Below are 13781 nucleotides of genomic sequence, written 5' to 3' on the forward strand. Positions count from 1 at the left end.
ACCGCATGCGTTTACTGTGGGGTTGTGTTCCCGCGATCGCAGTCTATTAAGTTATGTGAAGCCTGTAGTTCCGAATGCGCCCAGGAGCCCTCCCCTCCAACGGAGCCCAGAGGTCTGGATCCCCCGGAATGGGCGTTATCACTTTCTCGGTCTATGGCTTCGCTTACGAAGGCGATTGAGACCCTTCAGGCCCTGGATAGGGGTAGAGATGACGGCTCGACTGTTTGGGAGGGTTCATCCACCTCACAAGGGCCACCGGCCTGCAGGGGCCGCACTCTCTCTAAGCAGACGTACAGGGAGAAAACCCATATGGCGTCTCCGGGCCCCTCCGGTGCTTCGGCATCCGTGAGTGCGGCGTCTCGGTCACCGTCACCATTTTCTGGGAGCGAGCAGAGTTCGGATGAGGACATGCAGGAATCCTTGGACCTGGATACCCAGGGGTGTCGGGAAACGGTAGACAGTCTCATTGAAGCTGTCAATCAGACTCTGGGTATTGAGGAGGATGTCTCCCTAACCGCAGGTACATAAAATATCTTTTAAAAAGGCCAGGCGACCACATAGAGTGTTTAGCACTCATCCAGAGTTCGAGGACATGGTGCAGCGGCACAGGGAACGTCCAGACAAGCGTTTTTCGGGACAAAGAACGCTAGAGACGAGATACCCGTTTGCACCAGAGCTCTGTAAGAGATGGGCGGAATCGCCGATTGTGGATCCCCCAGTGTCACGCCTGGCCTCAAGATCAGTGTTGTCAGTGCCTAGTGGTTCTTCCATTAAGGACCCCACGGATCGGCTCATAGAAGGTTTAGCACGCTCGGTGTATGAGGCATCGGGGTCAGCGCTTTTGCCTTCATTTGCGGCAACATGGGTGGCCAAAGCCATGATGTCATGGTCAGAGTCTTTGAATAGAGTCCTACAGGATAGAGACTTGCCGATAGAGGTGTCTGAGATAGCAAATCAGATCGCGATGGCGGATGACTATCTAATTAATGCATCCTTGGATGCGGCTAATTGCGCGGCAATAGCGGCGGCAAACGCTATCGCCATTAGGAGAGCCTTGTGGCTAAGGATATGGCGGGCTGATTCAATTTCTAAGAAATCGTTAACTTCCCTGCCGGATCAGGGTAACCGACTATTTGGAGAGGGATTAGACAAACTCATTTCGGATGCCACAGGGTGAAAGAACAGTTTTCTCCCACAGCAGAAGATTAGACTGCCTTTTCGTCAACCGCAGGCGCGCTTTCGAGCATTTCGCACTCCCGGATGGGCAACAGCGGCCAGTTCTGCCGCCCCAGCTTGCTACAACCAAGACAGAGAGCGTCAGGTCACGTATAAAGCCAACCCGCTGGGTAGGATGCGGGGCCGACCGCCCAGGTCAAGGGGGGCCAAGTCCCAGAGGCCCTCAGCAAAATGACTCGAGGCATCAGGTACCCGAAGACAGCAGAGTAGGCGGACGTCTGCTCAGGTTCCGCCACGTCTGGGTCAAGGTGGCACACGACACATGGGTGGCGGAATTAGTCTCATCCGGGTACAAAATAGAGTTTATCGGACATCCTTCAAGACGATTTTTTTCCTTCCCGGCTTCCCAAATCGGAATCCCGGGCAAAGGCGTTGCTAGGGGCCATCAGGAGTCTTCAATGCAACGGGGTCATTGTCCCGGTACCAGAGGGCGAAAGGACTCAGGGATTTTATTCCAATCTGTTCGCGGTCCCCAAGAAGGACGGAACAGTAAGACCGGTTCTGGACCTAAAGCTCCTGAACAGGTTCATCAGAGTCAGGCACTTTCGGATGGAATCCCTCCGTTCAGTGATATCGGCCATGTAGCAGGGAGAATATTTGGCCTCAATCGATGTCCAGGATGCCTACCTGCACATCCCTATTTTTCCCCCGCATCAAAAGTTCCTTCGGTTTGCAATAGATGGTCGGCATTTCCAATTTGTGGCTCTGCCGTTCGGGTTAGCCACGGCTCCCAGGATATTCACAAGGTAATGGCGGTCGTCATGGCCATTCTTCATTCTCGGGGCATAATGGTTTTGCCGTACTTAGACGACCTCTTAGTAAAGGGTCCGTCTTTTCGGGCGTGCAAGGAAAATGTCAGCATCACGCTGGATACCCTATCTCGCCTAGGATGGTTGATCAACGGGAAGAAGTCATCCCTTACCCCAGCTCAGAGGATTCTATTCCTAGGGATGATTTTCGACACTTCCCGAGGGTTGGTAATTCTCCCTCAGGACAAGGCTCGGGCGCTCCGGCAGGGAGTTCGGAGTCTTCAACAACCAGGCCCTCACACTATTCGATACGGGATGAGGGTTCTAGGGAGGATGGTAGCGGCAATAGAAGCGATGCCGTTTGCTCAATTTCATCTTCATCACCTGCAGCACGCTCTCTTGACAGCTTGGGACTGGAGTCCTTTCTCCGTCGGTCATCAGTGCAGGTTGTCCTCTCAAGTCCGACGAGCACTTCAGTGGTGGACGCGTGACTCCTCTCTTCTTCAGGGGAAACCCTTTCCCCCAGACCAATGGTTGGTGATCACGACCGATGCGAGTCTTCTCGGTTGGGGAGCGGTGTTTCGCCATCACACGGCCCAGGGGCAGTGGTCGCCCCAAGAAGCTCGTCTCCCAATCAACTTGTTGGAGATTCGAGCGGTGCGGTTGGCGTTGCAGCATTTTCAGCACGGGTTAGCAGGACTCCCAGTCCGGGTTCAGTCAGACAACGCCATGGCAGTGGCGTACGTGAATCACCAGGGAGGCACGCGCAGCAGGGCAGCCATGCGCGAGATAGAGCATGTACTCCGTTGGGCCGAGAGGCACCACTCGGTAATCTCAGCAGTTCACATACCAGGCGTGGAAAATTGGGCAGCAGATTTCCTAAGTCGGCAGGGTGTCGTGGCCGGGAAATGGTCCCTGCACCCCGAGGTCTTCCAGCAGATTTGCCAACGGTGGGGGACTCCGGACGTGGATCTGATGGCCTCCAGGGAGAACGCCAAAGTGGGCATGTTTGTCGCTCAGTCCCAGGACCCGCGAGCAATCGCAGTGGACGCATTGGTCCTTCCATGGAACCAGTTTCGGCTCCCATATCTGTTTCCTCCTCTGCCGCTTCTCCCGAGGGTCATCAGAAAGATCAAGACAGAGAGGGTCCCGGCAATTCTACTGGCCCCAGACTGGCCCCGTCGAGCTTGGTACGCGGATCTAGTACAGCTCCTCACAGACGTGCTGTGGCATCTACCGGAACGGCCAGACTTACTGTCTCAGGGGCAGATCTGCCACCTGAACTTAGGGGCCCTGTGTTTGACGGCATGGCCGTTGAATCTTGGATTCTGACCCAGGCGGGGTTTGGGCATGAGGTGGTTGCTACAATGGTTAGCGCCCGGAAGCCGTCTTCGGCGAGGGTTTATGATAACACTTGGAAGGTTTTCTTTCTCTGGTGTCGAGAGCACGGGGTTGCGCCTTTGTCCTTCTCGGTTCCCAACATCCTGGCTTTTTTGCTGTCAGGCCTAGACGCAGGTTTGGCCCCGAGTTCCCTGAGGAGGCAGATATCGGCCTTGTCTGTCCTTTTCCAGCGAAAGATCGCTACCAATATGCAGGTCAAGACATTAATTCAGGGGGTCTCTCATTTGGTGCCCCCTTTAGGGCGCCCATAGATGCTTGGGACCTTAACCTGGTTCTGGGTGTCTTGCAGGAAACTCCTTTTGAGCCATTGCAAGAAGTCTCATTGTCATACCTTTCCAGAAAGGTTGTATTTTTGGTAGCCATAACTTCCATTAGTCGGGTCTCGGAGTTGGCAGCCCTATCTTGTAGAGCTCCGTTTCTGACTGACTTTTTTTTAAGGATAAGGTAATCCTTAGACCACCGCCGCCGCTTCTGCCGAAGGTTGTGTCCTCTTTCCATATTAATGAGGACATTGTTTTGCCTTCGTTTTGTCCAGCTCCAGTACACAGCGTGGAAAAGGCGCTCCACATGTTGGACCTAGTAAGGGCCCTCAGGAGGTATGTGTCAAGGACATCACCTTTTCGCCAGACAGACTGTTTGTTTGTGATTCCCGAAGGGCGCAGGAAGGGGCTCGCAGCCTCACAGTCGACCATAGCCAGATGGATTCGCTTAACTATTCAGGAGGCTTACCGTATTAGAGGCGCACCGATTCCAACAGGGATAGGGGCGCACTCTACTCGGGCAGTGGGCACCTCTTGGGCGCTTCGGCACCAGGCTTCGGCAGAGCAGGTATGCAAAGCAGCAACCTGGTCAAGCCTGCACACGTTTTCGAAACATTATAATGTGCATACTCAGGCTTCGTCAGATGCGAGCCTGGGTAGGAAAATTCTCCAGGCAGCAGTGGCACACCTTTAAATAGGGGGGCATGCGGTTTGGATCGGTGAGTTGCTCCCACCCAGGGACTGCTTTAGGACGTCCCACAGTCTCTGTCCCCCAATGAGACGAAGGAGAAACATGGATTTTTGTGAGTACTCACCGTAAAATCCTTTTCTCCGAGACGCTCATTGGGGGACACAGCACCCACCCTGATAGCCAGTTGGCTCTTGTTTATTTGATAAGTGTAATTCTTGGTTTATTATTGGGTGATCCTTTTTTCAGACATATGATTTTCTGCGGTAAGGCTAATTCGCTTTTATGTTCTCCTACTGCTTTTGCACTAAACTGGTTTCCGCCCGCTATCGGGGCGAGGGTGTATGCGGCGGAGGAGGAGCTAACTTGTTTTTTGTATACTTAGTGTCTGCCTCCAGACGGCAGTAGCATACACCCACAGTCTCTGTGTCCCCCAATGAGCGTCTCGGAGAAAAGGATTTTACGGTGAGTACTCACAAAAATCCATGTTTCAGTAGGCCAACATTTCGGATTTTAAAGTCATTTTTCAAGCTGGTGTTATAAAGTACTCTAATTTACTGAGATAATAACTTTTGGGTTTTCATTGGCCGTAAGCCATAATCATCAACATTAACAGAAATAAACACTTGAAATAGATCACTCTGTTTGTAATGACTCTATATAATATATGGCTTTCACTTTTTTGTATTGAAGAACTTAAATAAAATAACTTTTTGATAATATTCTAATTTTGTGAGAAGCACCTGCATGTTCTCCATCCTGGTATATATGATCCCCTTCCTGGCCCCATCTGGGTACATATGTCCCTTATCCTGGGTCCCATCCTGGTATATATATATTCTCCATCCTGGTATGTTTGTTCCACATCCTGGTATATACAGGGGGAAAAAAAAAACTTTAGTTAGCCACCAATTGTGCAAGTTCTCCCACTTAAAAAGATGAGAGAGGCCGGAAATTGTCATCATTGGTAGGTCACAACTATGAGAGACAAAATGAGAAAACAAATCCAGAAAATCACCTTGTCTGATTTGGCAAGATTTATTTTTCAAATTATGGTGGAAAATAAGTATTTTGTCATTAACAAAAGTTCATCTCAATATTTTGTTATATATCCTTTGTTTGCAGTTTCAGAGGTCAAACGTTTTCTGCAAGTCTTCACAATGTTGGCACACACTGTTGGTGGTATGTTGGCCCATTCCTCCATGCAGATCTCCTCTAGAGAAGTGATGTTTTGGGCCTGTCGCTGGGCAACACGGACTTTCAAATCCCTCAAAAAGTTTTCTATGAGGTTGAGATCTGTAGACTGGCTAGGCCACTCCAGGATCTGCATATGCTTCTTACGAAGCCACTCCTTCCTTGCCCTGGCGGTGTGCTTGGGATCATTATTTTGTTTTAAACATCTTTTTATTGGTTTAACAAAGAGAAATAACATTACATGTGACTGATATGATCAAGCATTATTAGTTTATCACATTTCAAGTTTGATCTTACTACTCGTATATTCACATCTCATATATTACTGCTTGATACTTGTTGCTATGCAGTAAACCAGGTAGTATCCGTCTAAGTTTTATTGCTTAAACTCATGAGTCCCAGACAAAATCTTTGACGTAGATCCCTGGAAAAGATGTACACATCAGTCGCAACAAAATACAAACTTTTACCTGAGTAGAAAGAATAAAAGTTAGGTAGAGAAGTAGAGTGGATAGAAGGGGGAGCAATTAAGAGTGGGATGGAGTAGGAATTCCAGCCAGGGGGGTGATGTCCATTCGGCAGGGGGTTTTGCCCTATTGTCTGAATGGTCAACCAATGTTGCTCCAAGATTAGTTGGTCTTAAGGCAATTTGATAAATTTTACTAAGGGTTTAGTAGTTTGAAGTATTCATCTGTTTCGCTAAAGAGTGTCCACGGCGCCCAGGTCAATCTTAATTCACCTATCTTAAACGTCGTGCTGGCTGTTATTTCTTCTATGTAATATAGTGCTTGGGATCATTATCATGCTGGAAGACTCATCCACATTTCATCTTCAATACACTTGCTAATGGAAGGAGGTTTGCACTCAAAATCTCACGATACATGGCCCCATTCATTCTTTCATGTACACGGATCAGTTGTCCTGGTCCCTTTGCAGAGAAATAGCCCCAAAGCATGATGTTGCTTCTCCCATGCTTCACAGTAGGTATGGTGTTCTTTGGATGCAACTCAGCATTCTGTCTCCTCCAAACACAACGAGTTTGGTTTCTACCAAACAGCTCTACTTTGGTTTCATCAGACCATATGACATTCTCCAAAAATACTCTTCTGGATAATCCAAATGCTCTCTAGCAAACTTCAGACGGGCCCGGACATGTACTGGCTTAAGCTGGGGGACACGTCTGGCACTGCAAGATCTGAGTCCCTGGCGGCGTAGTGTGTTACTGATGGTAGCCTTTGTTACGGTGGTCCCAGCTCTATGCAGGTCATTCACTAGGTCCCTCCGTGTGGTTCTTGGATTTTTGCTCACCGTTTTTGTGATCATTTTGACCCCATGGGGTGAGATCTTGTGTGGAGCCCCAGATCGAGGGAGATTATCAGTGGTCTTGTATGTCTTCCATTTTCTTATTAATGCTCCCACAGTTGATTTCATCACACCAAGCTGCTTGCCTATTGCAGATTCAGTCTTCCCAGCCTGGTGCAGGGCGACAATTTTGTTTCTGGTGTCCTTCAACAGCTCTTTGGTCTTCACCATAGTGGAGATTGGAGTCAGACTGTTTGAGGTTGTGGACAGGTGTCTTTTGTACTGATAACAAGTTCAAACAGGTGCCATTACTACCAGGGCTGTGGAGTCGGAGTCGTGGAGTCGGAGTCGGTGCTCATTTTGGTGGAGTCGGAGTTGGAGTCGGTATAAAATGGACCGACTCCGACTCCTAAAATATATAATAAATTGGGTACAGTAATTCAATGCAGGATGTGCTGAATATTTTTTCATAGGAATTTGGGAAAGTTATGAAATGTCCTATAAATGGCTGTTCTATTCCTGATCTAAGGCTACATTCACACACAGCGTTTTTCCTGTGTTTTTTGAGGATACGTTTTTCAGCTGCAAAAGCTGATCATCTTTTTAAAAAACCGCATCACCTGAAAGGTTTTTGAGCTCATAGATAATGTTTTCAATAGCAAAAGCAGATTAGAAATCTGCTCTATCTATCCATTTATCCATATCTGTCTATCCATATCGTATCTGTACCAAAAAGAATGAAAAGCGGGTAGTACACCAATATATATTCTGTTCTATCTAAATATCTTGATTATGGGATCATAAAAATTATTAAATGTCTGAGGTTCACATTGTACTACAATAAATTTTTCACTTAAATATAAGCAATATGTGTGGGAGTCGGAGTCGTGGAGTCGGAGTCGGTGTAAGGGAAATTGAGGAGTCGGAGTCGCAGGTTTGGCTTACCGACTCCACAGCCCTGATTACTACAGGTAATGGGTGGGGGACAGAGGAGCCTCTTAAAAGAGAAGTTACCGGTCTGTGAGAGCCAGAAATCCTGCATGTTTTTAGGTGACCAAATACTTATTTTCCACCATAATTTACAAAATAAATCTTGCCAAATCAGACAAGGTGATTTTCTGGATTTGTTTTCTCATTTTGTCTCTCATAGTTGTGATCTACCTATGATGTCAATTACAGGCCTCGCTCATCTTTTTAAGTGGGAGAACTTGCACAATTGGTGGCTGACTAAATACTTTTTTCCCCACTGTATATTCTCCCTCGTGGTACGTTTGTTCCCCATCCTGGTATATATATTCCCTGTTCTGCTGCTGTTTTTTAATCGTAGAAAAAATAAACCATTATACTCACCTTCTCTCCGCTTTCCCGCCGCACAATGTCGTCTTCTGAAGCTGGCAGCAGACTTCAGCATGCAAGCAACGGGAGTGCATAACGTCACTGAAATGCACCCCTGGTCATGTGCATGCTGACATCAGGTTCTAACCTCTAATTGTATGGCAGCATGTATTGCTGTGATTCCAGTTGAAGTTTGTGCGGGTGTATGTGGGCCCCCTACCTTCATGACGCCCCAGAGTGAATGTGTTTTTATTGTACTTTTCCTCTGATTGTTCCTCTCCTGGTTTTAGCTTACAAATCCTGCTGTTAGGCTGGTTTCACATTTGCGTTTTTTTGCTTCAAAAAACCGCATACGTGCGCATGCGTTTCCCCCCCTATATTTAACATAGGTGCGCATACGCATGCGCACGTATGCGTTTTTCGTGCGCTGCATTTTTTTTTGGGTGTGCGTTTTTATTTTCCAGACACTACATGTTGCATTTCCGCCCAACCGCTTTAAAAAAAACGTATGCGCACGTTTTGCGAAAAAAATGACCATTATGGCCTATGGATGCACATTGGCATGCGCATGTATGCGTTTTTTTTGCATATGCGGTTTTTTTGGTGTCCACTGGGTAGACAAGTTATAAAATTCCCAACCCAAAAAAAAAACCATGTCTATATAAAGGAGGTGTCTGCCAACACTGTACCACAACTATAGTGACAGACTGGAGAGCAGAAATTCAGCTAAAAACGAACCCATCTTCAATCCCAGCTTCAGCGTCAAGAATGTGAGTATTATTACATCTAATAATGTATGCCTGTCGTTTAAATTGTATATGTACTAATGTGTTTTATTATTTTTACATGCAGTATGTCTTCGGAATCAGAATATTCCCCATCCAGGCAGAAACTGGCGCAAGCAGACCTTGAGGTGATTATTTTTGTGCGTTTGGTAAGTATATCTGCTGCTTCTCCAAATCTCTTACGTTTTTTTTTTTCAGACATTGTCATCTTCTGCGGACGTTACTAGTGAGGGTGAACAGCAGGAGCAGCCAAGCCAAGTCCCAGTGGTGATACGGAATGTACCGTATTTTTCCGACCATAAGACGCCTGATGAAGGAGGATCGAAACGCGCGTCGGGGCTGACGTTCTCATCCGGGTTACATCACTGTCCCTGCTGCGGCCGCGACTTGCTGGTAATTCAACTCCTCATTTGATTGGTGATGTTGGGGTAGTGATCAATAACATGGGAGGTCACTTGCAGCAAGTGGGGTGGGATCTTTATGGACATGGCTAAGGGAAATGATTGTGGTATATATCCCAGTTGTGCGCTTGTGTGTCCATTATTTCCCCTTTGATATTATATACTTGCAGCAAGCAGGGTGGGATCTTTATGGACATGGCTAAGGGAAATGATTGTGGTATATATCCCAGCTGTGCGCTTGTGTGTCCATTATTTCCCCTTTGATATTATATACTATAGTGGTTTTTTCTTCCACCTTTGGGTTAAATCACAATTGTGTGATTACTGTATATATTGCTAGTATATATTAATCTGGATGTGTACGTCCCTTTGCATGTGCCTATGTACCACCATTATGTGTGCGTTTTTCTACATCTTTCCCATATATACCTGTCGATTGGATTTTACTAGATGCTTTAATAAAATTGTATTATTTATAAGCTATTTTGGCCTTGTGTTCACCTTTTTTTCTGGTATAGTCTATGTGTTGTTGGTGATAGGTAGCTAAATCCGTAATAAATTTATGGTAGATGTATAAGCAAAATACCATGTACATCTGTTTGACCTGCTGGTGTCTTGTAATTAACAACATACTCTTGTGTGTTGAATCCACTGATGGGTAAAATACACGTCATATGTTAAATACCAAGGCCTAATATAATAACTAGCGTTTTACCGACTAGGATCTGGTTTCCTGAAACACAAACTGGTGAAACTCGGGAAAAAAAAAAAGGCGAGTTTCTTTGCATTGTGGTTTGGTTTTGAACGAATCTCCTACTTGTTTTCCACTAGTTGGACAAGTTTCATTGGAAGCAAATTTGGTTTCATGAAACCCGATCCTACCAAAGTCGCTCAAATGTCATAATCATAACTATTTATCAATCATGGCCTGGTTAATACACATATCATATTTAACCTGCAGCTTTGCTTACGTACCAATATATTTAACACAGACTAGCGATGCTGCATTTTAACTCATATGTATATTTACCTGCGCAGGTTTGAGAACATCATGAATTCACAGGTATACATGGGAAGTTTTTTATTTTATTGGAGTGTAAAAAACATAGTGCACTCGGTACTGGTATCAAATCAGGTTTTTATTAACATACACAAACGAAAACATTCTTACACCATTTCATCTTGCCAGTGCACCCGTCCTACATCAGAGATAAAGTAGGCCGCAAATTGGTCCCTGATTTGGCCAACTTCAACGGATGACCTGAGAGGGTGCTGAGTAAATCAGGCAATGGGTTAGGAGCAGCATCATCGAGTTCAAAGGTCGGGTGCTCTTTAGCCATCACAAAATTATGTAGAACCACACACGCCTTCACCACCTCATCCACTGTTTCAAGTTTAAGATTAATGGCTGTGCCGAGAATTCGCCATCTGGAGACAAGAATCCCAAAAGCACACTCTACAGTTGTTCTGGCCCTGGTCAGCCTGTAATTAAATATTTTTTTTGGTGTGGTCCAAGTCCCGGCTGGAGTAGGGTTTCAGTAAGTTTGCGCACATTTGAAAAGCCTCATCCCCAACCATTACAAAGGGGAGTGGCGGAGCTTCGGTGTGGGGAAGAGGCTGTGGCATAGGGAAATTAAATTGGTTGCCATACAACCTCCGGCCCATGTCTGAGTTTTTAAAAGCCTGGGAGTCATTACCACGGCCAAATGCTCCAATGTCCACTTCTACAAACATACATCCGGCATCCGCAATGGCCATGAGTACTATTGAAAAGTACTTTTTTTAATTATAGTACTCAGATCCAGTTCTTTTGGGTTTGATGATCTGTATGTGTTTACCATCCAGAATTTGTCAGCAATTTCCATCCACTTTTCAGCGGTGGGCAGGGGCATAAATTTGGGACAAAGAACGTTCCAGAGAGCACGGCAGGTGTCCGCAACAATTCCATACAAGGTAGAGATTCCAATACGGTACTGGAAGTGTAGTGAAGATAGGGTTTCTCCAGTCGCCAGGAATCTGCGAAACAGAGAAAGAAGTAAAATTAATATTTCTGTATATGGTTTTGTAAAACTATAAAATAAAATATTAGTACATTCGCAAAAAATAATTAGCCAAGGTTTTGAATAGTACATGTAAAAAAAAAAACAACCATCAGACCCCACCCCTTGGTTTTTAAATATTACGTACCGTAATGTCACCAGTAGCCGTTCCTCAGGAGGAATCGCATGACGGAGCTGTGTGTCCTGTCTCCGGATGGATTCTTGGACACGAGCAAGCAAATCCCTGAAGCTTTCTTGGGACATCCGGATATAATCTGTAAATTTCTCCGGGTTTGCCTGTAGCTCACTGTAGAGGGTGTGGTATGCCCCACGGCTCTCCCGAAGTTCAACAATCGGATGTATCCACATATGCCGCCGTCTTCGCTGTCTCTCTCTCTTCCTTTGTTCATGGCAAGCAACTGCATAAGCCTGAGCCATCGCGATGTCCAAATCCAAGTTGAAGTGAAAACTCTTCCAGCGCAGATCCATGTTGACCCGAGAACAATCAAGCAAATGTGAAGAATACTGTAGACAGGGTCTATATATTAACATACCACACCGCCACTGACGTCCCATTGGTCGTGTGTGTTGCCAGATTGTTATTTGTTTTTTTTTTTGGGTGAGGACAAACAATGTGGAAAAAAACGCAAATGCACTAAAAACGCATAAAAACACTGCGTTTTTTCCTGCATGTGCATAAAAATGCTTAAAAAACGCAGCGTTTGTATGCTTTTTTTCCATGCTCTTTTTTGCAGCGCGTTTTTTGCACAAAAAAACGCAAGTGTGAAAGTAGCCTTAAATACTGACCAAATACTGAACATGGAGGTATATACACATAGATGAGCCTCTTCTGTCTCCAATCATAGGCCTCATAGCAGATCATCGACTGATGCAATGGTATCTGATGAGCTGTGACACACCCATGCATTATATGTGTCTGTATAGACATCTACAATTTGAGTGCTTCAGTGTAGAAATATGTGCGCTAATGAGAAATATCCTATTCATTATCTCATACAATTAAAATCTGTCCATGCATTTATCTGCAGGGCGGTGTCAGCACTAGCTCCAACTTTTCACCATTCGCAGACGACTCCTACAGCTGGAGAGGTAGGTTCATTTACAGCCCGTATGTGCAATGTGCTATGTAACATAAGGCGTCTTTTATATACATGATTGATGCTGGGGGGTCCGCACGTATTTTGAACCCTGCGGCGTTCTTGCCAAGATGAACTTGTCAATTCTTACAGCGTTTTTGCATTAAAAGCAACAGGTGTACAACCCGCCCATTGTGTGTAGCATTTTTCCTACCACCACTTTGGTTTTTGGTGCAGAAAAAAAAAGCGCTACAAAAATGGCACTTGTGAACATACTGTTCAAACACTTTACACACACTTTACATATACGTTACACAAACTTTACCTATACTTTACACACAATTTACCTATACTTTACACACAATTTTACAAGTTTTTTTTTGCCCAATTATAGATTTTCTGCATAACTTAATACTTTTATTCCAACTGTGTGAATCATGAATGGCCAAAAAATTGGGAATCCCACAATTGTGAGTGTAACACGGACATAGATAAATTATGGTATGTTCAATTTAACATCTATGGTCACCTTCAGATGTTGCCATAAAAAGTGGACAGTTTTTAATGGGATTATCCAACCCCTTTACCGTTCACAGTGGTATAAGAAACAATGCAACATTTACCTAGCCAATCCCCTGCAGATTGTGTGCCAATGTCTCCATCACCCAGCTCCGGCACAGCAGTGCTCATGTAAGAGATCATGTTCTCCTCGACAAAATGTTAGAATATTCCAATCTGCCTGAAATTCCCATTAAAAGTATTACAGTGTGATCTCAAAATGGACACAAAAGGGTTAAAAAAAAATGAATATGGTTTGCATCTAGTGTACCCAATCATTGTGATGACCCTCCTGCTTGAGTGCTGTCGAGCACCTACCAACCACGGTGTGAGGTGGGTAGAAGCCTCTTGTCACTGGCTGCAGCAGTCAGGTATTGGCAAGCAGCCTGGTAAACAAGAGACCGATGGGGGAACCAGGGAAACCACGGCACGGAAGAAACAGCGGCTTGGTTAGGGGAGTATTACTCCTTGTTATTTTGGACCATTGTAAGCAGTTTGTCAAAATGTCAAGGGTTTAACAACCCCTTAAACTACGACCACGCACACAAATTGCACCTCATATTCCCTTTTAAGAACGGTTATTCCACATTGGTTCCATAGTAATGCACGTTTTGGATAATCAGGCAATGAGCGTTGTACCTACAGAATACGTACTACAGGTGTCATAAGACGGTTCCACGTTCTGGCCATGGAAGGCCATCAAGTGTCAAACAGACATAGGTCAGGTACCCTGTTC

At 45.5% G+C, this 13781-nt stretch overlaps 1 protein-coding gene across 2 annotated transcripts in view; it reads left to right on the top strand.

The window, feature by feature from the left end:
* The window catches only part of TMEM86A (transmembrane protein 86A), a 165577-nt gene that overhangs the window by 3993 nt on the left and 147803 nt on the right, over positions 1-13781 (top strand). For both annotated transcript variants that reach the window (XM_073578267.1, XM_073578269.1), the window contains exon 2: positions 12440-12500. The gene's annotated coding sequence lies outside the window, so the exon portion shown is untranslated. The remainder of the gene's footprint in view (positions 1-12439; positions 12501-13781) is intronic.

This window comes from Dendrobates tinctorius, unplaced genomic scaffold (genome assembly GCF_039654945.1).
Source record: "Dendrobates tinctorius isolate UK_male_01 unplaced genomic scaffold, ASM3965494v1 ptg000059l, whole genome shotgun sequence".
Lineage (NCBI taxonomy): Eukaryota > Metazoa > Chordata > Amphibia > Anura > Dendrobatidae > Dendrobates > Dendrobates tinctorius.